The sequence below is a fragment of the Aulostomus chinensis genome, chromosome 1 (genome assembly GCF_037954235.1).
Source record: "Aulostomus chinensis isolate RoL2024-O1b breed Wild chromosome 1, RoL_Achi_v1.0, whole genome shotgun sequence".
Lineage (NCBI taxonomy): Eukaryota > Metazoa > Chordata > Actinopteri > Syngnathiformes > Aulostomidae > Aulostomus > Aulostomus chinensis.
This window is the reverse complement of record NC_141320.1, coordinates 61703123-61725352: the sequence shown is the minus strand read 5'-3', so window position 1 is coordinate 61725352 and position 22230 is coordinate 61703123. Positions and strand designations below refer to the sequence as shown.

General features: G+C 43.8%; 1 long non-coding RNA gene across 5 annotated transcripts in view; it reads left to right on the top strand.

The window, feature by feature from the left end:
* Window positions 1-22230, top strand: part of LOC147272627 (uncharacterized) — a 208066-nt gene that overhangs the window by 99751 nt on the left and 86085 nt on the right. For 3 of the 5 annotated variants that reach the window (XR_015115929.1, XR_015115928.1, XR_015115926.1), the window contains one exon: window positions 4905-5043. The exons of 1 other annotated variant lie outside the window; for it this stretch is intronic. This is a non-coding gene — a long non-coding RNA (uncharacterized LOC147272627). Of the gene's footprint in view, window positions 1-4696; window positions 4820-4904; window positions 5044-22230 lie in introns of all 5 variants that reach the window. One more of the 5 variants, XR_015115930.1, reaches the window with a different exon arrangement.

Here is a 22230-nt window from a genome sequence, read left to right as displayed (position 1 = left end):
ATCCCACCTGCTCACACCTTCCCACGTCAAGCCGAGTGTATTTACTGGTCAGTTTGCTGGACGATTATTTTCCTTTGTATGCATGCTACTGCAACCTCAGTTTTCTCCATCTGCCTGTCTTTGTTTGCCCTCTCTGACTACCTGATGTCAACTTTTGTCATCACCCGGAGTGCTGGAGGGTGTCTGGGCTCCAAACATGTGTATTTGTCAAAGCGTGTTACCAGGAAAGAGAGATTTTGCTCTGTGTATCCTTACAAGCACAAACCCCTGAAACACAATGTTTTATCTGCCGATAAAACAGGAACAGCAGCGTGTGAGCTTGAAAAGACAAAGGAGGAAGTAAAGTTTATTTTCAGCTTAGCGCTTCACCTCAAATGAACTTGACTGCGTTTAATCCCATCGCAGGCACTTAATCATTCAAGGGTTATTCGTGAGGTCTCCAATTGGCTAAGTAGCTGACAGTTAATCAAGATCTAGCGTTGTTTGCGCCTGCTGGTTCCACATTAGCATGAGATAAGTTAATCTGTCACCTCTTGCGCCGCTCCTCTGCTTTTTTTTTTCTTACGAGTGACACTCGAGAGACCTGAGTGTTCCTCCCGCCGGTGACTGAGCGGCGGCGGCGGCGGCAGCAGGACCATCATTTGCCATCAGTTTTTGTTTTGTTTTTTTTGTGCGCGTGCAAATGATTTAACCGCATTAAATGAACGAATATACATGCATTTGTCTTCCTGCTGCTCTTATCTGACGTCCCTTGATGCTATCACGCTGGAGAGCTGACAAGCTAGATTGTTAATTTCCTGACTGGGAAGCGTTGGGCTGTCCATGTGGAGAACGCTGTCAAAGCTGTTTCATCGGGGACCGGTGGTGGTGGTGTGTGTGTGTGGGGGGGGTGTGACTATTGTCCTAATGCTAAATTGGGAATACATGTAAACATCAAGGACAGAAACTCTCAGCGGGAGGATTCAGGAGAGACGGGGTGGTGCTAAATGGTTAACTTGAAATGACTTCAGGTGGAGTTTTACAACCGTTTTCAGTCACATTTGCAAAGAAATATAGATGTCTAAACACGCAACTGGCAGGTTATGTGCGGTAAATGACAGCAATAAACGGCAAAATAGAGTTTAAACATCATAAATTTGATCCTTTTTTTTTTTTAAATTGTCCTTGGCCCATGGAAAAGTAAAGATCCTGGCACAGCTTTGTTTGTGTGTGTGTGTGTGTGTGTGTGTGTGTGTGTGTGTGTGTGTGTGTTTTGGCCACCTTTACACAGCGACCAACCACTGAATCAAATGTGGGTGTTACCATAGTTACACACCGTGCCATAACTCTGCAAAATATTCTGAAGACAGTTTGATTTAGAGGGATCAATGGGGCTTTAGAGGATAACACAACCTTGGACTCTTGAGAAAAGAACCTTCACCTACAATATTATAAGCCACACAACAGCGAGTGTATTAAAATACACAGATTGAATGTGTTAAGCCTCATTGAATGGCATGAGAAGTGCGAAAACTCCTCACTGGAAAACGTTCCTCTGTGCAAAAAAGAAGACTACAACCAGATTCACTTCACTTTCTCTGACATTTCCTGTTGTTTTAATTAAATTGGTTGCCTTTACACCTCTGTGGCATCCTTTACATTCCAAACACAACAGGTTTAATTAGCGCCGTTAGCTCTGACAATCACGTCCTCCCCACTTTTACTTTTATGCAAAACTGTGTCTTCAGCGTCTCTTCATAAAAGCCGTAAAACTGCTTTTCATTGACTCAACGGCGTCTGAGTCATCTGCTGTCGGCTCAGTGGCCCTGTGTATTCATTATGTGATACCTGTGTGTGTGTGTGTGTGTGTTTCTGTTAGGTAGTTGTTGTAAATGGAGGACACACACCCACACGCACACTCACAGAAAAGTACATCAGCTGCCAGATAACAGACTTGGATCTTTTTGCGCTTTTCTAAATTGCTGGTGCAAATTCTGGCCATTTTTTCGAGGGGGGGGGGTTATTAAGTGACAACGGGGGCTGCAGTTCCATAGGGATTCCTGTAGATGTTCCAGTCTCTGGTGTTAAAAGCAAAGGCCTCAGGCTGAGCTGATATTTCAAAGAAGCCATCATGTGATCAAAGGGTTTTTTCAGCTAGAATACAGCCAACCAGCCGAAGGCACAAGGTCGGGGAACTAGCACATCGGGGCTTTATGTATACATACAGGACTTCTCGCTGTCCTTGATTTTATAATGAGACAGTTTTGGCCGCTGAAATAATTCCTAGCTGGTAGATGGACCTCATTATTGACTTTGAGAGCGAGGCGATAAATGTAGCTCTGGTGTCATGACTATCAGGGACACACGTGGAACGAGCAGGGAATGCAAAGGAGGTGCGGAATGACGACTTCCGGTTCTCGTGGCGTCGTTCTGCACTCAGAGTTGCTTTCACGACACATTTTCAAACAATTTGCTTCAGATGGGGGATAAAAGCACAAGTATAAACATGCACCCTCTCCGGCATTGAGTCGAGATGGAAAAACTACTGGACCATCTTGTCAGGTCAAATTTCCACATTTCAAAATAAAACAGATTAGAGGGAAAAACTTTATTGTGAGAGACTGAACGGTGGGGGGTAAGTCGGACGTTAGAGGTGACTGCTGCAAAAGCACCTCTGGGATTAATGGACTAGGAGCTTCTTTTTAAAGAAATGAGCTGCAGGTATTGAGTGTTGGATTGCAGCGGTGAGTTTTGGTCGCATTTTGCACCTTTTTGTTGACGTGCCACAAAGGACTGAGTCACGCGTGTAAAGTGTAGCAAATTCTTTTGTTCTTTGGCTGATGTGCCCAACTGCAAGAGCTGCCAAGCAGTGCAGGGGCTCAAATTTTCAAGAACACCAAAGTTCTCAGGGCGTTTTCACACCTCTCTCGGAAACGGAAACGTGGGAATGTTCACCAGGACGGGCTACCGTTTCAACAAATGCATGCGCCCTTTTCCTTCTCCTGCTGAGGTACTTTGAGATGTCAGTTTGGATGGTGTTCGCACCCTGCTGGTGTTTGTTTGTACCGTAACAAAAACTAGACCGACTCTTCAGTTGATCTCGGATTACTTCACGTTCACAAATTTCCAAAACCTGCAGTGTTTATTTTAGCCAAACCAAGCAAGGAAAAGTATGAAAGCAGCTTTCAAAGGTTGTCCTCTTTGTTTTTAAGACGAATAAAAGTACTATTAATGGTTCTGGAGTGAATCAGTCACAGCTTTTCTGCCTGTCTGCAATATCTCAAAATGAATGTGCCCCTAGCAACACCCGAAGCCCACTGATGTACACAAAAATATATCTTCAAAAAAGCCCAACAGCTCAGGAGTCACTTTCACAAATTGTATCTGCAGTTTAAACACGGTCGGGGGATAAAGCAGCAGATGCTTGTTTTAAGAGGCGAAAAACATCTCAAAAATGTGTCCAATGTTGCAAAAAATCTCTTGAAATCACTTTTATGGATTTCAGGTCTAACGTCAACCTTTCAGCATGAAGAAGGTTCCTGTAAAAATCAATGCTTTTAGGGAAGAAGCTTCTTACTGTAGAAGTTCAGAGGATACCGGCTGATATTTTTCATGGTTTAGCACAAAAGTGAGAAGATGAATGAGCCAGAAGACAGAGAGACGTTCCTTGAGCTCTCACCTCTTATTTATGTTGCGGGAGCTCAGCGTATCGTGAGAGGCAATGTAGATTAACTTAGTAAGAAAAAAGAAAGCCGCTATCACAGAGGGATTCCGGCGAGCCCACAGCAGGACCACTAATGGCCCGACTGAAAGCTCTGATCACAATCTCAGGCTTTCTGTATCTCTATTTTTCCAAGGACGTCAAATAGCACCCCGATGCATTTCCTCAGCTTTTTATTTCCCCCGCGCGCATCATCCTTTACTCAAAGCTCCGCCGCAGCAGCGCCGTCTTCCTATTCCTCCCGGAGACATCGTTCATCATCCCGTGTTTCTTCAAGCTGAGTTTTCTTTTAACTCATCTGATGCTGCGGCTCGTCCCTCATGCTGGGGTGATAACTATCTCTTACATGCCCCCCCACCCGCCCGAGGCCTACGTTATTGATTCCAAAGTTCGCTCGATTAATTTACGTGGATCTGTAAAAAAAAATTTTCACGTGCAAACCGTCCCCAAGCTGCACCGCAACCCATTCTTTTATAGAATTTGGATTCACCCGAGCTGGTGTCTGCAGTTTGCTCAAAATAAGCCAATGGGGTTTATTGTCTCTGTATCCTCGAAATAGATTTCTCATTTTGCCATGAAAGGATGATTTGCGATGGCTTCATTTCCATTTTTTTTCACATTTGGCAGCGTTTCATGTAAGTCAAGACTGCATGAAACGCTGAAATTATAATTCTAGATGCATGACGTGCTAAAAAAATAAAAAAATGCCGGAATTATGACACGGACAGCAAAAAAAAAAAAAAAAAAAATCCACCAGTGTGACTCTTAACTTCCCCTCGTGAATTATTCATGCTTGCACTTCTCTGGACATGCACTTGGCTGAATATTTCATGGAACATATTTGCCCCTTGTAATAGGTTTGACTTAAAAGTCTGACTCTGGACGTTTTTCTTGCTTAAAGTTGGAAAGTCCGGGAACATAAAAAAACGGCGGGTCCTGATTTGTAGTTTTATGCGTTTGTTAGAAATTGATGGAAACAAACCGTCACCCTTTCAGATTTCTCAGCCACCCTCATCTGGATCATTCCAAAAGAAAGAACTATTCCCAGGGATCAGGAAGTGACATCACGGCATCGCTGTAGCACAGAGGAGAGAAAAAGCAAATGGAAGAAATCTGGCTGTATGTTTTGTTTGAAATTGCCTCAACGCGCCGTTGAACCGAGCCGCATTCAGGTCCACTGAGTAGATGTTTTTCTCCTCCTCAGTGTGTTGCTGCTAAATCCGCCGTCAACCCAGGAGCCACTTTGACACGTCGAAGCATGCGGAAGAATGGACGCCTGGATTCAGCTTCCTACCGCTGCTCCAGTTTGAGCTTTGATGTCAAGGAGGCACTTGAATAAAACAGTAAGATCTGCTAGTTTGCTTCGATCACCCTGTTTTCAAAAGCCTTTTTCTTGCCAAAAAAAAGCTACAAATATCTCGGATTGACTTCAGCAAAAGTAACCACTTTTATTGAGCAAACTTCTACTCCACATTGGAACAATTGTAATTATTCTCATCCCTTTTCCTCTCACTTGATCACATTGGACTTTAAAGACATTGGTTTTTTTTGGCTGTATAATTGGTAGATTGACGTACTTAATGTGATATTTTTTTATGTTACGTACTGTAGTAGCTCCCCCCCCCCAAAAAAAACAGGGAAGTAAGAATTCAAGTTGTGTATGTAAAAATCCAAAAATAAATAACGGCAAGTAATCACATGGGAAAAGAGTGGAGACGATCAGGGGCAGGAAGTAAAGCAAACTTCTACACAAGGGGGAAATAAATTTCAAAATAAAACGGGAACTGTAAGACAGAAGTCCGCGATGCAAACGAGTGCAAACCTGCAAACCGATCGTCCAAATGGGGCAGTCGAAGACTTTTTAAGCAGTAAAATGACCATTTCTCTGTATCTGAAAAGAAATAACCAGCTGTACACCACTATGTACGTGTTTTGAAGCCTTTCGTTAAGTTTACAACCCCCCAAAAAATGAGTTTTAGTACCTCTTTTACGTTCTCCCCGGTGTAAAACTGTTCCAGACACATAAATATTTGATGAAGAAATACCACATTTGTATGACTTGCACTTTGAAGTGTGGCTGAAGCCCGATTCCTACAGTATGAATACAGTGGACAAAATATTAGGGACACCGTCAGGAGCACTACCACAAATTACAGCCTGTGAAATGAACATTTGAATAAATCTCTCAAAACTAATTCAGTAAAACCGAACATTACGACCCTCATGAAAAGATGCTTTATTGCATCACTGCAGAACTACTACGACTGCATTAGTTTAACCTCGCCATAAATTGGGTGTAGAAGTGAGTATATCTACTTATATTTTCCCCGCTGGGGGAAACTCACTTTTCTTTTGTTAAACTTCCAGATTTGTCTTTCGTTGAACAATCAAAAGGAACCTGGGGAAAAGAATTAGGTGAATAAGTACTCACACAGTGGGACGTGATGTAACCTGGCATGGGAAGTGTATTAGGTGTTAATTGCTGTTTACATGTAAAGTGCTTGACTGCGTTGGCAGCGCGGTGTTTAAATGGCTGAGCTGAAAATGGGAAAATACAGCCAGTTTTTTATTAAGTTCAATTGTGTCAGGAAGAATTGCGGATATATGTGTATTTCTATGTTTTACAAGCGTCGCCTCCACATGTAAATTTTTCTAGCACTTCATCACGCCGCATGACGCAGGATTTTCAAGGAAGCAGCTTTGTTGGAGCTCTATTTACAGAGGGAGGCAGAAACCACATTCATCCATCTTTCAAACCGTGGGGGCTAACGTAATCCACCCACGGGTGCGGCTTCAAGGAGCATTGTGTTCCTGCACTCGCACAACAAGTGGCTCCAGTCAAGCCCTCCAGAAGGGAGGGAGGGGGGCAGACATAATGCATATGTGTGTGTGTGTGTGGGGGGGGGGGGGGTACTGCATTATTTTTTTTAGTTAGAGCTCAAGTTTTTTCATGTCTGCTTGTCGAGTCGCTACGAGCCGAATGGACCCACATGCTGAAATTATTCATCAACAACAACAACAAGCATATCAAGCAGACAGGCATAGATGGTGGAACACGCGAGGGGAAACGAACCGGGCACGTGCCTGAAACGGAACTGAAACACCAACAGGAAACAGTTGGGTGATCAGGTCGGCTAGGAGACGGTCGGCACAGGCGTTCAGTGCTGCTGAGGGCTGATTAGCTAATAAGGGCTAATAATAGCTAATAACAGGGCGATGGAGAAGGACTGAAGCACGAGGGCATAATTCATGTTACATTACAAGGTTTGTTTCTATTTCCACCCTCTGACACAGCAGGTTTCACCGTGACAGCTACAGCACAACATTTGATACCGAAAGTTGGTTTCTGGTTGATTCCCATCACTGAGGAAGTAATAGTTGTCTTTCTTGGTTTGCATTTTAGCGGGATGAAACAAAAAATATAAAGCCGAATTTCAACAAACGTGGTGTTAGAGGTGTAGCATGAGTTACAAAAGAAGCCATTCAATTTTGGTGTAGATCAGTGTAAAAAAATGCTAAAAATGTCATTATTTCACATGGAGTTTGGTTGGGTTTTCCTTGGCAGTGGTTTACACTCCACTTGAGTGTCCTCTAGTTTACGGCTAGAATTGTTTCGTCACGCATGGACAACCGATCAAGAGCAGAATTTATATAATAGAACATAAAACTATCTATAAGCTTAAAATCTAACACACACACACACACACACACAGATTTTTAAACTGTTGAAGTCGATTCAATGTACAAATCGGGTTCCCTGAAGCACCTCCAAGTCTCTGGCCAGTGTTTCTCGACTCACATGGTGTCCTGGGGTGACAGAAGCTTTTGATTTACATTCCAGCTCTCCCCCGTGATCGGTGCTTGGAGTAAAGACCAAAACAAACAAAAAAACGGAGTTTGTACATAAAAGTAAGGAAAACGTGTGGTCACTGCAGGCTTGCTGGTTATCGCCTCGGAGACTGGGCGAGGTGCACGAGTGGAGTTGCAACTCCTTAAGTGGATTCAGTCGAAGTTGTCTGAGAATCTGATGCAGATGGCCTCAGGGCCCCCCAGGAGGAGCTGGAGTATGTTCCAGGGGACAGGGGTCATCTGCGTTGCCTCGCTCAGTCTTGCCGGTCCCACGTGAGCGGTAGAAAATGGACATCGGAGCCTCTCCAGACGCACATCAAGAGGCTTAGTGTCTGCACCCGACTTTAACACGGAGGGAACGTCGATGCTGACGAGAGTGAAAGTAACGTGTTTGAAACTGAGGCCAAGAACAACAGCCCTCTGCTGATAGGAGTCTGACTGATCCCCGCACAAACACAACACCGACTTCCAAAAGCTGAACTGCAGTTGAAAGATTCAATTAAATGTGCTGCGTGCTTTTATTGTGAGGGATCTGTTTTTTTTACCCCCGCAAGGACTTTGGTCCAATATTCTCCTTAGCCAATCAGAGTTATCATCTGCCCAAAGCGTGTGCGTACACACACACAAGATTAACACTACTTTATCAGTGCAGCACTGGTCCAGCCCACTTTGCTTTCATTAACACCCTGATTAAGTTTTCATGAAGTCCATTTCCTTCCTGTTTAATTAACTGACCATCCCCCTGTTGGCGGACTCAAGCCAGACATGAGGGGAATGAGGTGGAGGAGTCAGCCAAAACACAGCCTCTGCAGCGCTAGCGAGGTTCCCGTTCCTTCAGGGATACCTCACCCTAAAACTGGATTTTGCCTTTCAAAAAGCTCTCTTGAAGGACACTTTTTCCCTCCCGCGTTACTTCTTTGTGACTCCGGAATGCAGAAAGAGCGAGCTGCGTATATTTAGCCCGACGCTAGCAGCAACTGACAGTTACAGCGACAAAACAGACTGTCAAGCGTATCGTTCAGAATAATCCAGTTTTTCGTTGTGTGTATGACCAGTCATCCACCAACCTTTGGATTTCAGCTACAAACTAACAAATTATCTCTCCTCTGTTTCAACAGCTAGCTCGCGCCAAACCAGAAGTGCTGCATTGGTTTGTTTGTAACTCAAGTCTTCTTCCTGAGCATACAGCCACACAGAGCAGATGTGGAATAGAGCAGACGGAGCGTCGGAGAGTTTGTTCACTGATGTCTTTGGACAGTTTTACAGAGGTTGACCACCATTAGCTTCAAGCTACACCTACGTGGCTCGCCCCGCATTTTATAACGCAAAGTAATAACGCAAGGGAGAAAAAAAATGTCTTGGCCTGCTGAAGACATCTCATCCTCTTTTTGGTTGAAGTATTGCTTCAACCTGTCCTTGCCTGATTGTAGAGTAAAGTTTGTAGTAAAACTATACCATGAGTACACACACTTTCCCCATGACTGCATGTATCTCCTTCAGCCATTCAGTCACGGAGACAATTCCTGTCACACACATGCTGGTAATGGACTTAAATCATACAAGTGGGGACCAATTAGATTAACCCATATGTTCTATCATCACCCTTCTCGACAACACTGACAATTTACCCCCTCGGCAGCCATTAGAGCCACGAGCGGTGACCCTGGATATCTTTCTCCGAGATGAGACCTTCAGGAGCTGGCGGCGTGAGGAAATTAAAAAGTCACTCCCCCTCTACACACACACACACACACACACACACTTCCTCCACGCCTTTGTTAGCTATGCCGGGGTTTTTAATCAGATATGGCCGATGGGAAATTCAGATCCCCTTCACAGCAGTTCTCCCGCCTCATCGGGACAGCAGCCGTTTCTATGGCGACGCAGGCGAAAAGATGTCAGCAAAAGCGGCGGGAGTCGCTGTAATTAGGAGTGATCTCGGGGAGATCCATGAGAGAAGGACGAGGCACTGCCGAAAGCTCCGGCTGAAATCTGACTAACCTCCCTGTGGACTGTAACACAGACATGAAGATGGAGAGGAAACAGAGAGAGAGAGAGAGAGAGTACTTAACTTTGCAGTTGCATCCATAGTGAATGAGTCGTGATACAAACCGAATCACTGATAAAAAAGAAGTGCAAGAAGAGAGGGCTGGCAGAGAGCGCAGTCACTTTCCATTCGAGATAAATGCCTGCTTCTTTTTTTCCCCTCTCCTCTTTCAGTTGACAGCACTTGTGTCAGAGTGGCGAAATAAAAGGGAAAAGCAACAGACTGTGAGCTTGCAGCACATGGTGAAAAGCCAAAGTCACCATCACAAAACATTTTACTGGAACATATTTAATTTAGCTTCAAGCGCTTCTTTTTTCCCCCTAATCAAGTAAAGATGGAGCCTGTAGAGCCCAAACTGGACATTTTTATCTCATCGTTCTTTTTTGTTGTTGTTGTCTGTCTGTCTGTCTGGTTTAATATTATCATGGAGCAACAGCAGCTGTCCCCCTGCACGGTTATACACTCCAATGCACACTTGCAGACTTGGTGTCACAGCGGGCACCAGCTTTACCGGTGTATCTCACCAGCGGCTTAGAGAACGTATGAAGTGGGAGTCGCATGTTCTACGCGTTCTCGCCCTGTAAGACTCACCTGCGTTAGCGGGAGAGCCGCGCGGCTGAGGGTGAAGGATGAAGGAAATACACTCTGAAGTGTCTTGAGAAGGAAAGTCTGAAGGCTGCGGCGACGCTGAATAAACACCGACGTGATTCCAGCTCGGCAGATGATCTTCAGAGTATAAAAGTAGATCCTGGAATTGGATTCACACAATTGGCAACGAAAGGGGAACTTTGTGATCACACAAGTTTCTGGTTATGAATTTAACTTCGGGAGAACAGATGGCTGAGCGCACTGCAGGCACCTTTAAATTCATTACACGTGTTGTCGCTCTCCTTTCTAATTTCTGTCCTCTAAAGTTCAGCTGTTTACACTATGAACGCCCAAAACAAACACATTTATATTCATATTGGAACACTTTAATTCATTGCAGAACACAGTCCAAGACCATACGGTGTAGCGGGCCCTCGGATGATCACATGATTTCATTAATTTGATACGATTACAGCGAGAGCCGTGAGAATTCTCCGTGTGCCACAAGGCGCTTGCGTCATGTCACAGATTAGTGTCGGTATGTGTTTTTGTTTTTACACAAAAGAGGCTGGCATGAAAATGTCACTTCCTGCATGTAAATATCAAGTACCCCCCCCCCCCCAAATTATGAGAAAACAAGAAACGCATCCGTCTGACAACCACTGCTTGTTCCTCTTGTGCAGTGACCTCATTATCCTAATGATTCCCCCTAAGGATGCATGGGTGTAGTTTTTCTCTTCAAACTATGATATATTCCATCATACTCAAGCCGAGGTGGTCGACTTGAGACTTTTACACCTTTGAGTGCATGAACAGTTGACTTGTTTGGAGCTGAAGTCACTTTCAACCCTGGAAATTGAACAGCAGCCGGTTCACGTCGAGTATGAACGGCATTCGAACTGCTTACGCGCGGTCAGAAAGTTGGGTTTCGCATCACACAATAACATCTCAATAACAGCTGCGCGCCACAAGAGAGACAAAAGGCCTCAATTTAACTCACTAGTTGGTGCTTGAGCGGTGGCCGCATCTCTGTGGCTGGAGAGTTGGATTTTTGGGTTCGCTGCAACTCCCGTCTGCATCGTAACCGACAAGTAGATTGAATTCGCCTCTCACGCAGCCTTGTTAGCTGGTCTGCTGAGATGTAGCGGTTCTCCCTCCATCACGACACACTGAAGGCTTTGAATTAGCAATTAGCGCCTCGATGCTCCCCAGCAGATTGAGAGTGAGATTTTACTCCGATTAAAATAACAAATACTTCAGAACCTATAGTTGAAAAGCGGTCATGGTTGGTTTACCCCAAATTTGCACAGCTCCAGTTATCTGATCACCCTGGACACGCCTATAATTTTTAATCAGTTCATCTTCATTTAGCACCTCTTTGACATTGCAAGCATCCTAAATTAGCTACCATGCAGATGCTAATATTTTGGAAGCTGCTTTATATGTGCAGGCCCTGACCACGAGAGGCAAGATCAGTAAACCCAAGTGTGTGAGGTGTGTTTCACTTTAAAATTCACCAAAACGTACGATGAAGATGCAAAACGTGTGTGTCTGAAGGTTTATTTTGTGATAAAAAGAAATGACAGAAAGACAAGAACAGACAAATGCTCGTGAAATTATTAGTCGTGTTATTTTGTTGTAACCATGACAACCAAGCCACATCGTTCACCTTTTTTTTTCTTCTGTGGGCTCTCGTGTTGTTATGGGAATCATTATAAGTCAACTCTGCTGTTTTTATTAAAGAGAAGATGTTTGAATGACACTTGCATGTGTGCACACACACACACACCCTTTACATCAAATCAATCTCTAGTGGACCTCAGCATTAGCGTTTAAGCTTTGCGTTGTTTCCTGGATGGTGACACTTTGGCAGCTCCAACCATAATGAGGAGGCTGATGTAGCATAGAAATAGTCTTGGATCGACACCTAGCATAAACTCGATACGACCACGGAGACTTAAAACGCCGTAAAATACATTTCCTTTCGAGACAAACGCTTTCTTCACTTGATGAATGGCTTTACAGAGCAGGGCTCTGCGTGTGTTTAGAAGGCCTAATAATGAAATGTGGCCAAGTGGCTCTAATTAGAAAATCTATCTTTGCATGTGGTCTCAGAGGCATCAAACATGCATTAGGCCATTAAAAGTGTGTGTATATAAAGCAGCAGGAATCCCAAGCTTCCATTATTCCTCACGTCTGGGATGCAGCTCACCTCGTGTGCATCTGTTTTCAGTTGTTACATTTAGCATCTAGTTCAGGTGTCAGCAAGTCTGTATTCAGTTATGAATTGTCCCAAACATCCAGTTATTTTAGCCACCAACCAGCTTTTCAAACATCTTTTTGGGGATAATGTCTGCGCTCAACCCCTGAGCCAGGCAAGGTACATACCCTTCTCTCCTGTGTGCTGCATTATTAGGGAGCTGAGACCTCCAGAGACCCGCTGGCTGCGAGTTAGATTAGCCCCATCAGTGGTGGCGGAGAAGAGTTAGCATCTTTGCCCAGTCGGCTTCCAAAACCTAAGCATCCTCTCAGTTCTGATTCCAGCTTCCTCGTCTCCCCCGTCCTCCTGCTGGTGACCCAGAAATGGACTTGTCGTTCCTAAACTGCATCTGGAGGAGAGGAGACGCTCGCTGGAGGAACTAGGAACAGGGGCACACAGGAGGATTCTTTCAGGAAGTCTTTTCAGCACACAAAAAATGAATGAAAATATGGCCCAAAATGAAGATTTTTAACACTTTACCAGCTCAATAGAGCATCCGTGAAGCATCATCATTCAGAGATGAAGAAACATCATCTGCGTTTGGTCAAAAACACTCACGTTAATGTGAAGCGACGGTTTGTACACAAACTGTGGAGCTTCACACAGCAGGCGGCTGGACTCTCCTGTCAGTGCTCTTTTATATTCTCATGTTGTCGAGCGAATTAAAAATGATGCAACTTCCGCGTTCATCAGGTTCTCGAACAGCCGTCCTGATTAAAGGCTTCGGTTATGAGTGGAAATATTCTTTCATATAAACAATAAGGAAAGTATGACATCATCCTCTTGCAATATTCCGGTGTTGAAATTGATCAGGTTCTGGGCCACGGATTGTCCAGAAGATGTTGTTTATTGGAAGCAGTCGCTCTTGTTGCACCAAACATTCTTTGATATTGTGATTGCTTTTGACAAACATGCAACCGAGGGCACACGCCTGACTAAAAAAAACCTGTTAGCTTAGCACAATGAATGGCAGTGGATGGGAAGTGTTACCATACCTTCACAAAGTCTTTGAATCTTCTTCCCTCTAAAACAGTTTACATAATTAAAACGAGGCTTTTCCGGGAAATTTGTTCTAAAATGACAATTCCAATTTTCCAGGAATTCCAAAATTTGAACCAAACCTGGAACTACTTTCCTGACAGGATGTAGTGATTTGACTCTTCAAAATTTCCGATGTTCAGTCAACAAAAACACTTCCCTAGAAGACTGACTGCTACCTCTCATCATGGCTGACTTTTAAGAGACCAGAGAAACTACTTAATTTTGGAAGCTGAGCAGGCAGCAGGTTTGCTAACACTTCCCATCCACTGCCATTCATTGTGCTAAGCTAATTAGCAATCAGTGGGTCTCTGGTTAATGAGGACAGAAGGGCATCTTTTGGCTCTGGAGAGGATGTCCAAAACTTGTATTTCTAAAAAAGAAGAAAATTTGGAGTACTCCTTTAAATCCTCAAATTTCATAATAGCACAGAGGAGCTAATTCAATAATGATCTAAAGTTGCTAATATCAGCTAACACCAAACAAGTAAGCTCCTGGTGGAAAGGGTATATTTTGCTACTTACGAATGCGATGTTACTCTGTAAAATGTGTAACTTTAAAACAGAAAGTTTAACAGAGGATGTGACATTTTTCATGTGGGATTGAAGGCGGTTGCCTCCTCTGGCAGCTAAGGGAATACATCTTGATGTCACGCTGGGATTGATTTGTGCAGATGGTGATAAATTCAGAATCTGTGGTCATGGAAGAACCTTCATAATGTTGGTGGTGAAAGACATTGACCTGCCTGTATCGGATTTCTAATAAAACGGCAAATTAGCCTGATGTATCAGCAGACCAAATGATATACGCAGTATGTCCAACCCAGTATGTGACTCTGTGTGTCAGAAAGACGAGGAGGAAAAAAAAAAAAAAACGGGTATTTGCTGCTGGGTTGTTCTAATTTCAAGGCTGTGGAGGTGCTGGAGATGCTTGGCTAGTGGACGGTGATATTGCTGCTGTGTTGGCGGGGATGTAAACCCTCCCACCGCCCCGATGAGATGTCATCGCATTCATGGTTATGGATTACTTGCAGATTGTGTCACTGTGGCTACAGATGTTGGGTGTCACTGCAGGAAAAGGGGAAAATGGGAAAGATGAGAGGAAAGGGAGGGAACTCTTACCGAGGGTATACTTGAAAAGATTCACTTCATTTGCACATACTTGTCAGGCTGAATCCCACAGAGCAGCCTGCTCATTTTCACTTGATAGCTAACTAACAGGGCAGACAATATAGCTCTGAATAGTGGGCTTTATTGAAAAGATATTTCATCCGTAATCTGCAGGATAGCTGCTTTCTTCTTCCCTCATATATGCTTTATCATCTTCTAAGCTCCTTGGCAATACTGTCTGTGTTTCAATACTGTTTTATGAAGCTGTTTGGAACCGTAATAAAGCCAGATTCACTTTTTTTAAACCTAATGACTTCGAAGCAGCGTTCTTATTCTTCCAGCATCCCAGACTGTGGCATGAGGTCATCATCATCTTCTTCGTCTTCTGTGTTTCATAAAGATTTAATTAATTCAACAAAAAAGTCTTATTGTCCTCCAGATGCGAGAACTTTAGATTTGAAAATCACTGGGAAGGAGAAAACCACTCGTGATGAACAACAGGGGTGCAGGTTTGTAGAACAGTTTAGGTAAATACCAATTAATAGATGGGGGGGGGGTACAATAAAATAGACACAGGCATATGTTGTTGTTATCATATTTTCAATATTGCAGCCTCTACTATCAATTGTATGACAATATCACTTTTTTTTCAAGATACTGCATCAGTATTCCAGCTCTTACTGTAGTATTGATATTGTATCACAATAAATATGTTTTTTTTTTGGTTAAACTCTAGCAATCTTGGTGCATCTGTATAATCCCATCTTCCTTACTTTTTAAGGTTTTACGAGCAAAAGCGTCTCGTATCTTAATAGTTGCTCTGCGTTGGTGCTCTGGGTCTTAGTTCTGTATCTGATGAAGTAGATCATCCTATCCTCATCAGTAGGTGGCGTGACCGGATGTGAGTATCAGGCAGTGTTGGACTGGAATTCAAAATATCTTTTCGATAGACGTTTTCTGTCTGTGTTGGAGTCTCTGCTGTCACATGGTGTCCCACATGGCTCAGTTCTGGGGCCTTTGCTATTCTTCTTGGATTTGCTGCCTTTGGGATGGATTACAAACAATTAAAATATTTCATATCATTCATATGCTGATGAAAGTTCCACTTTTCATTTAAACCATGTGAGTTCTTGTGGTTTACTCGACCCTTGGACAGTATCAGTGCCATTTGGGACTGGACACCAGTAAATTTGTTTGAATAAAGTTGAATTCTAGAAAGACAGAGGTACTGGTTTTTGCTCCAGATAATTTTACCCGCACAATCCTGCAATGCAATGAGCCTCTTTCGGCTGCTGCTCACTCCCACCTGTGAAACTTCAGGGGCCTAACCCTGAACTGTGGAATTCTCTTCTTTTAAATCTGCAGTTTGTGGGTTCTGCGGAATCTTCTAAAAAGCAGCTGAAAGCACACCTGTTTCAGTGGGCACTTAGTTGACATGCACACATCACATCTGCATCTCATCATCGTGTACAGTGTTGTTTCTGTGACTGTTTTCTTGAATGATTTGGACGCTGTCGAATTGTTTTTGTGACCGTCATCTGTTCAAAGTGCATTAGGAATCAATATCACATCACAATACAACTGTATCAGGACCCCAAAGTTGTTGTTACATTGCAATATTTATGGTATTGTAGCTTGTTGCAGTGTATCGGGGTGAAATTTTAATGTGATACCTAGCGTTCGGCCCTCGCCACTATCTGTTGATTTAGCCATCTTTTTCATTTCAAAGTAAAAACAACCGTTTCATTGTACAGCACCTTTTTATAACATTCTGTACCAGCAGAACCACAATGAGCTCTTGTCTCATAATTCCTCTATAATTGTACTTTGCAGTTCATTGTGAACATGACAAACATGATGTGATTTCAATGGGCTGTGTGTTTCATGTCGGATGTACCAAAGCCAGCACCAGGCCAAAGGGTTAATCTCATATTCTTGTCACTGAGGTTGGAACCCGGGGATCGACTGGTCAGGCTGAGTGGAAATTGACTTAGCAGATGAACTCACATTTGGCTTTTGGAATGGTTGAGCCTGGCCTGGCATTTAGTGACATTTGCCTCGCAACTCAGATGCAATAGAGGGTTGGAAGGAAGAAAAAAAGGAGTATAATTGTGTGCGTGTGTGTGGGGGAGGGGGGGGGGACCATGTGGGACCTATTAACAAAATGATCTCTGGCTAGCAGAGAGGAATTGTAAGTTGTGGAATGCCACTTGGTTTGATATTAATCCTCCGCAGTGTGAACCGGCTACTCTCCTAAAGTTCCAGCGACACGGATTAAATAATCAGCGTTATTAGCACTGCCGCATTCACACAAACATTGCTTTCTTTACGACAAAGAATATTAAAAAGATGTTAAAAGAACAGTTAAAATCATTTGAAAAGACAACAAAACCTGCAAATGCAGATTATTAAGTAGAAAATAAAATTACTTTCAGAGTCGTAATTCCAGAGTCATTTATCCGTCACGTTTTCATCAAAAATGACAGAATCAGTATTTTATATTGACAAGAAATGAAAAGGGAGGCAGCAGTTCATCATCTCTGTAGCATGTGTTAGCTCAGTGCTAGCTGGTGGTAGCATTTAGCAGCAGCTGTTTCTCTGAATTGATTACCGGACTGTTATTGGAGATAGTTGCTTCACATTTGTCTGGTATTGGCACTGGATTGAGTCTTGGTTCCAAGCACGAGGGCAGGTAAGGACCGCAAAAGTAGACTTTTAAAAATAAACTAAAAACATAAAGGAACAGCGAATACAAGGAGACTTCAAGGACACAAAGTATGGCGGAATTAAAAAGTAAATTCATTTATGCGAATGATTATTTCAAAAAAACCTTTCACGTCACACTCAGCATTCATTCAACAGTTTTCTTAGTGGATATCATGGGAATTAAAGTCTGACATATAACGCAAATAGCTTTATTCCGCCAGTGGCCTCAACGGTCTTCAGAATCCCTCCAAAAACCGGTCCCTTTAGAAGCTTTTCTCTACATTTAATGAAAATCTGATGGCCACTTTTCAAGATATAATATTTCCATCCACATTGGCAATAGCAGCCAGGGAGGTTTGTGTTTCTGACGGTAAATTCTTCCCAATCTCAATTCCTCCTGATTTCCTCGAGGGTTTTGGAGTGTACAGAGAGAAACTTGCTGATGTGTTGACTTTTTATTTTTTTGTGGAAGGTTTTGCAGTCCGATTCTCTTCAAGTCCACGTCGCCTCAATCCGAGCACCTCAGCGTGAAGTTTAATATGTTAAAGAACACGAGCGTGAAAAGAAGACAGAAAAGCCCGAAACGCCCGTTTCAGTGTGCTGAACGCGCACATGATCACGGCTCGCGTTCGCTCATATTTTCAGCTCCTCGTGGCTAAAATCAATAATTCTCCGTCAAGCTTTGAGTTGGAGGAGATGTTTCAGGTTGTACTTTCATCTTTTTTTTTCTTTTTCTCCTCCGATTTGACCTTTAGAGAAGCAGACAACATGCTTCAGAAAATATTTCACAAATCAATACAAAAACACAGGATTCTTTTTTTTTTATTATTATTATTATGAACCATTTCAGAAGGAGGCTCAGTTTTCATGCCTTTTTTTTTCCCTCCCTTTTAAACAACTTAATACATTCACTGCAGCACTTTGCGTCTTCTAACCTTTTCACCCGTGCGGACACTCGTATCCCGTCTGTGTTATGACTTCATCTCCGGCCGGCAGACGTTGTCAAGTCACTCTGGTGTGTGCAGATCCATTGCAACAAATTAAGCTTGACAAGAGCACAGAGAGAGCTCCTCTGAATAAAACAATTTATTCCGCCGCTGCTGCAGAGATAAATACACTTCTACGTATGTCAGTGCATGCTTCCCGGAAAAAAAAAAAAAAGAAAAAAAGATGAATACTGTGTTGAGACCAGTTTCAAATTAATGATGGGTGATCTCTCAGGCAACATTGTCCCGCGCCGCTGCAAGGAAATGCTTCTTTGAATAATGTGACATTTTAAAGTGGAGCATCAGTTTAATGCAAGCAGACCTGAGGTGGTCGTCCATCAAAGGCTCCTTTTAATCAATATTAAACTAAACGTCATGTAAAACTTTATTACGGCGATTTTATTCAGCTTAATGGCATCTAGTCTGCTCATTTTTCAAGCAAAGCAAACAGGAGTTATGAAAATGAATTCTTGAATTTGCCAGTAGGCGTCAGGCGTGAGGAGGACTTGGATGAGGTTGGAAAAGTAAATAAAAGAGTGAGGGGTGGAGCCAGACGACCTTTTGAGTGTCTGGGGAGAGGGCGGCAATTTTGAGCTTGGAGTTTGTGCGATGAAAACAAATAACACACGTTTCACTGACGTTTGCTTTAAAAAGAAGTGTAAAAAGAGAAAAAAAAATTAAAAATGGGTTTCCCAGGGTGGCCAGAATTCTGATTCATGACCAAAGAATGTCACTTACCTGCAAAGCGCTGTATTTCCCAACCTAATGTCATTAAGAAAAAAACCCAAACGTGCAGAGAAACCACCTGATCTGGCAACCCTGGGGCTGGTGAGAGCGAAACAACACATTATAATCAATTAAATCAGAGAATTTAAAAACTGTCGGTGATGGCAAATGAAATTTGAGGGGATCAATCAGACATCAGGTTGCACCAGTGCCACCCCCCCCCCCACCCCCACCTTTCTGTCTCCACCTGTGCTACAGTCCTCTTGCCTTGACTCTATCTGGCTTTACCTTCAGAGGAGCCGCCAGTGAATAATAGTATTAATGAAAAAGTGAGTGTGTTCTACAGATGGAGGAATAAAATTGCCCAGTTACTGGCAAAAAAAAAAAAAAATTTGACAGCTGGATTTACTGAGGACTGTGTGTGTGTGTGTGTGTGTGTGTGTGTAACTGCAGAGCAAGGTGACATGAGTTCATGTTTCAACTGTTACAGTCAGGTTATAAAAGCGACTTCAAATTCCTTCCAAAAAAAAACCCAACAATAAAAACAACAACCCAAAACTAAATCGTAGAGCCCCGCATGTTTCCAAACACAAACATAAAGACCGTGTATTTTATCACCTGCCCCCCAGCGCATTACCCACGGTGCACTGCTGTTTGTCACCTTTGATGGTGGGCACTACAGATGAAATACTTGCCAGACTCTGTGTGACATCTCACAGCTGGACAACCGCCCCGCGGTCAGATTGGACCTGCTACTTCATGTTTAATTTGTCAGCTTCACTACCTGCGTGCCAACTTATGGTGGAAAATACCCACGGAGGTAGAACCCATTCGCAGCGTCTGGGCCTGAACGTGAGGATGGAAACTCGGCAGACATATCCTCCATCAAGGAAATCGACTTGCAGTACTGCATCTAACTGTGGTCGCTGTGCCACTGATGGAGGAATACAAATGCAATCATGTGTAATTCAGGTTTAACTCATTTATTCTGCATGGCTCTGTCATGAGTCGCTGGGCTTTTCCTGATGGAGGTTTGTTCTGTGCTAATCAACATAGGGTGTAAAGCACATTTACACTGATTTGTTAGCGGAGGATCGCTAACGGTACTTCAGAGGAGAAGGAATCAGGCTGTGGAGGTTCGAGGCCCACTGTCGGGTCAGCACACGAGCAGGTCAAGCTGGAGTGAGGAGCTGCTCACAGGCTAGTTTGGGTCACTGTCCGTGGTGCTGATCCGATGCTTGGGGTTCTGTCCGTGATGCTGATAAGTTGCTAGTTTGGTCACTGTTCACAGTGCTGAACAATAGCGAGTTGGGTCGCTGTCTGTGGTTCTGATCTCAATGCGAGGGATGCTGTCCGTTGTGGCGAGTCTGGGACATTGTCCATGGCGCTGATCAGTATCTTGGTCTCTGTCCATGGTGCTGATGGGTGCTAGTTGGGTCACTGTCTGTGGTTCTGATCCCATGCTCCCCCCTGGAATAAGTATTTAAGGGTCACAATCGTGTTGACACCTTGAATTTAAGAAAACTAAAAAAAAAAAAAAAAAGTGGCTAAATGAAAGGATAAAGTCAACAATTTCAAACCAGCAACGACCGTTGCTGATCAAAGAGTGTTTTGACCCTTTAAAGCTGATAATGTGGTTGAAAAGAGGTATTAAAAACACAACAAAAGAGCAACAACTTGGCGCAACAAATGCATCACACTGTGCTGGGTTGGTCTGTCTGGGGGGTTGGGGGTAGGGGTCTGGGGGGTATAAAATGACATGTCTGAAAGTTAACAAGCCAGCGCCTGCAGCAGTAAGACATGGACTCAGTGCCTCAACAAGCCTTGATCAATGATATCTGCTCAGGGATTGTCGACGCACATTCAGCTCAAAGGCGGCTGGAGCGAGTCATGAAAGCAGGAATTTATCCGGCCTGATGGGAGCAAGAGAGGCGTAACACCAGCTGGGCGGACCATTAGACTTCAGCCCGAACAAAAACACCAGGAAAACAGGAGGATTGGTGTGTTAAAATTACAAAGTGAAGGACAGATTGGAGGCAGGCCTGACACGCATACCAACGCTGACACACGGGAAGACATTCCAGATTGTAGATTCCATTCGCTTCATTCTCAGCTCCGCTTCCAGACATTTGTGTTGTTTTCTTTCTGACTGTCCTCCAAAGATTCCTGTTGACTCCTCGCATACAAATAGAATTTTCACAGTCTTGCAGTAATTAAAGCTTCATTATCACCTTTTATTTGAGTAATTTGGGGCAACTCGTGTCATCTTGTGCAATTAACAGCACCGACGCCAACTGGAACCCCCTGTCTCTGTGGCGCCAAGCCTTTCAAACAGTAGAAATGACATCTTTAACAGAAGAAACTACATTTTGTACATCTTTAAAAACTCAAATGAGGAGAATTGTGTTCCCTGAGGTAATGAAGTGGCGCTCGACTGTTCACGTCCCAAGTGTCAAAGAACGTGACGAATTGGTCGAAGTTCAGAGAGTTTTAAACCGAAGAAATTTGACGTTTCTCTCCTGCGCGCCTGCGGTGATCCGAGTAGGACGTTGCACCAAATTTTTCATGGATGCCGCAGCTCGCCGTCGCATCTTCAGGCGCAGCTTGCAATTGGTGCAGTGAGACAAAACAAGGCTCAGAAGAAAAAAACTTGTGGCTCTGCTTACGTTTTTTTTTTTTCTGGGCATCATTCACCCGCACACTGGACGGCCGGTTGGGAACAGGGTGGGGCCTCGTTGCATGGCAGATGACACCCAAGGAGGACTGAATACAGACCCACTTTTTAGTGAGTCCTGCAGCTCAGACATGGGCTCAAATCCTTTACAGGCAAGAGAAGCCATCATCCATCCATCCATTTTCGACTGCTTATCCTTTCCAGGGGGGCTGGAGCCGATCCTGTTTGCCTTCAGGCGAGAGGTGGGGTTCACCCTGGACAGGTCACCAGTCCATCACAGGGCCAACACATAGAGACAGACAACCATTCACACTCACAGTCACACCTACGGTCAATTTAGAGTATCAATCAGCCTCGTCCCCTCTTGATGTCTTTGGACTGTGGGAGGAAGCTGGAGTACCAGAGAGAACCCACACAGGAACAGGGAGAACATGGAGACTCACACAGAAAGATCCCGTGCTGGAGCCAGGACTCGAACCCAGAACCTTCTTGCCGTGAGGCAACAGTGCGAACCACTGCACCACCGTGCTGCCCCCCAAGAGAAGCC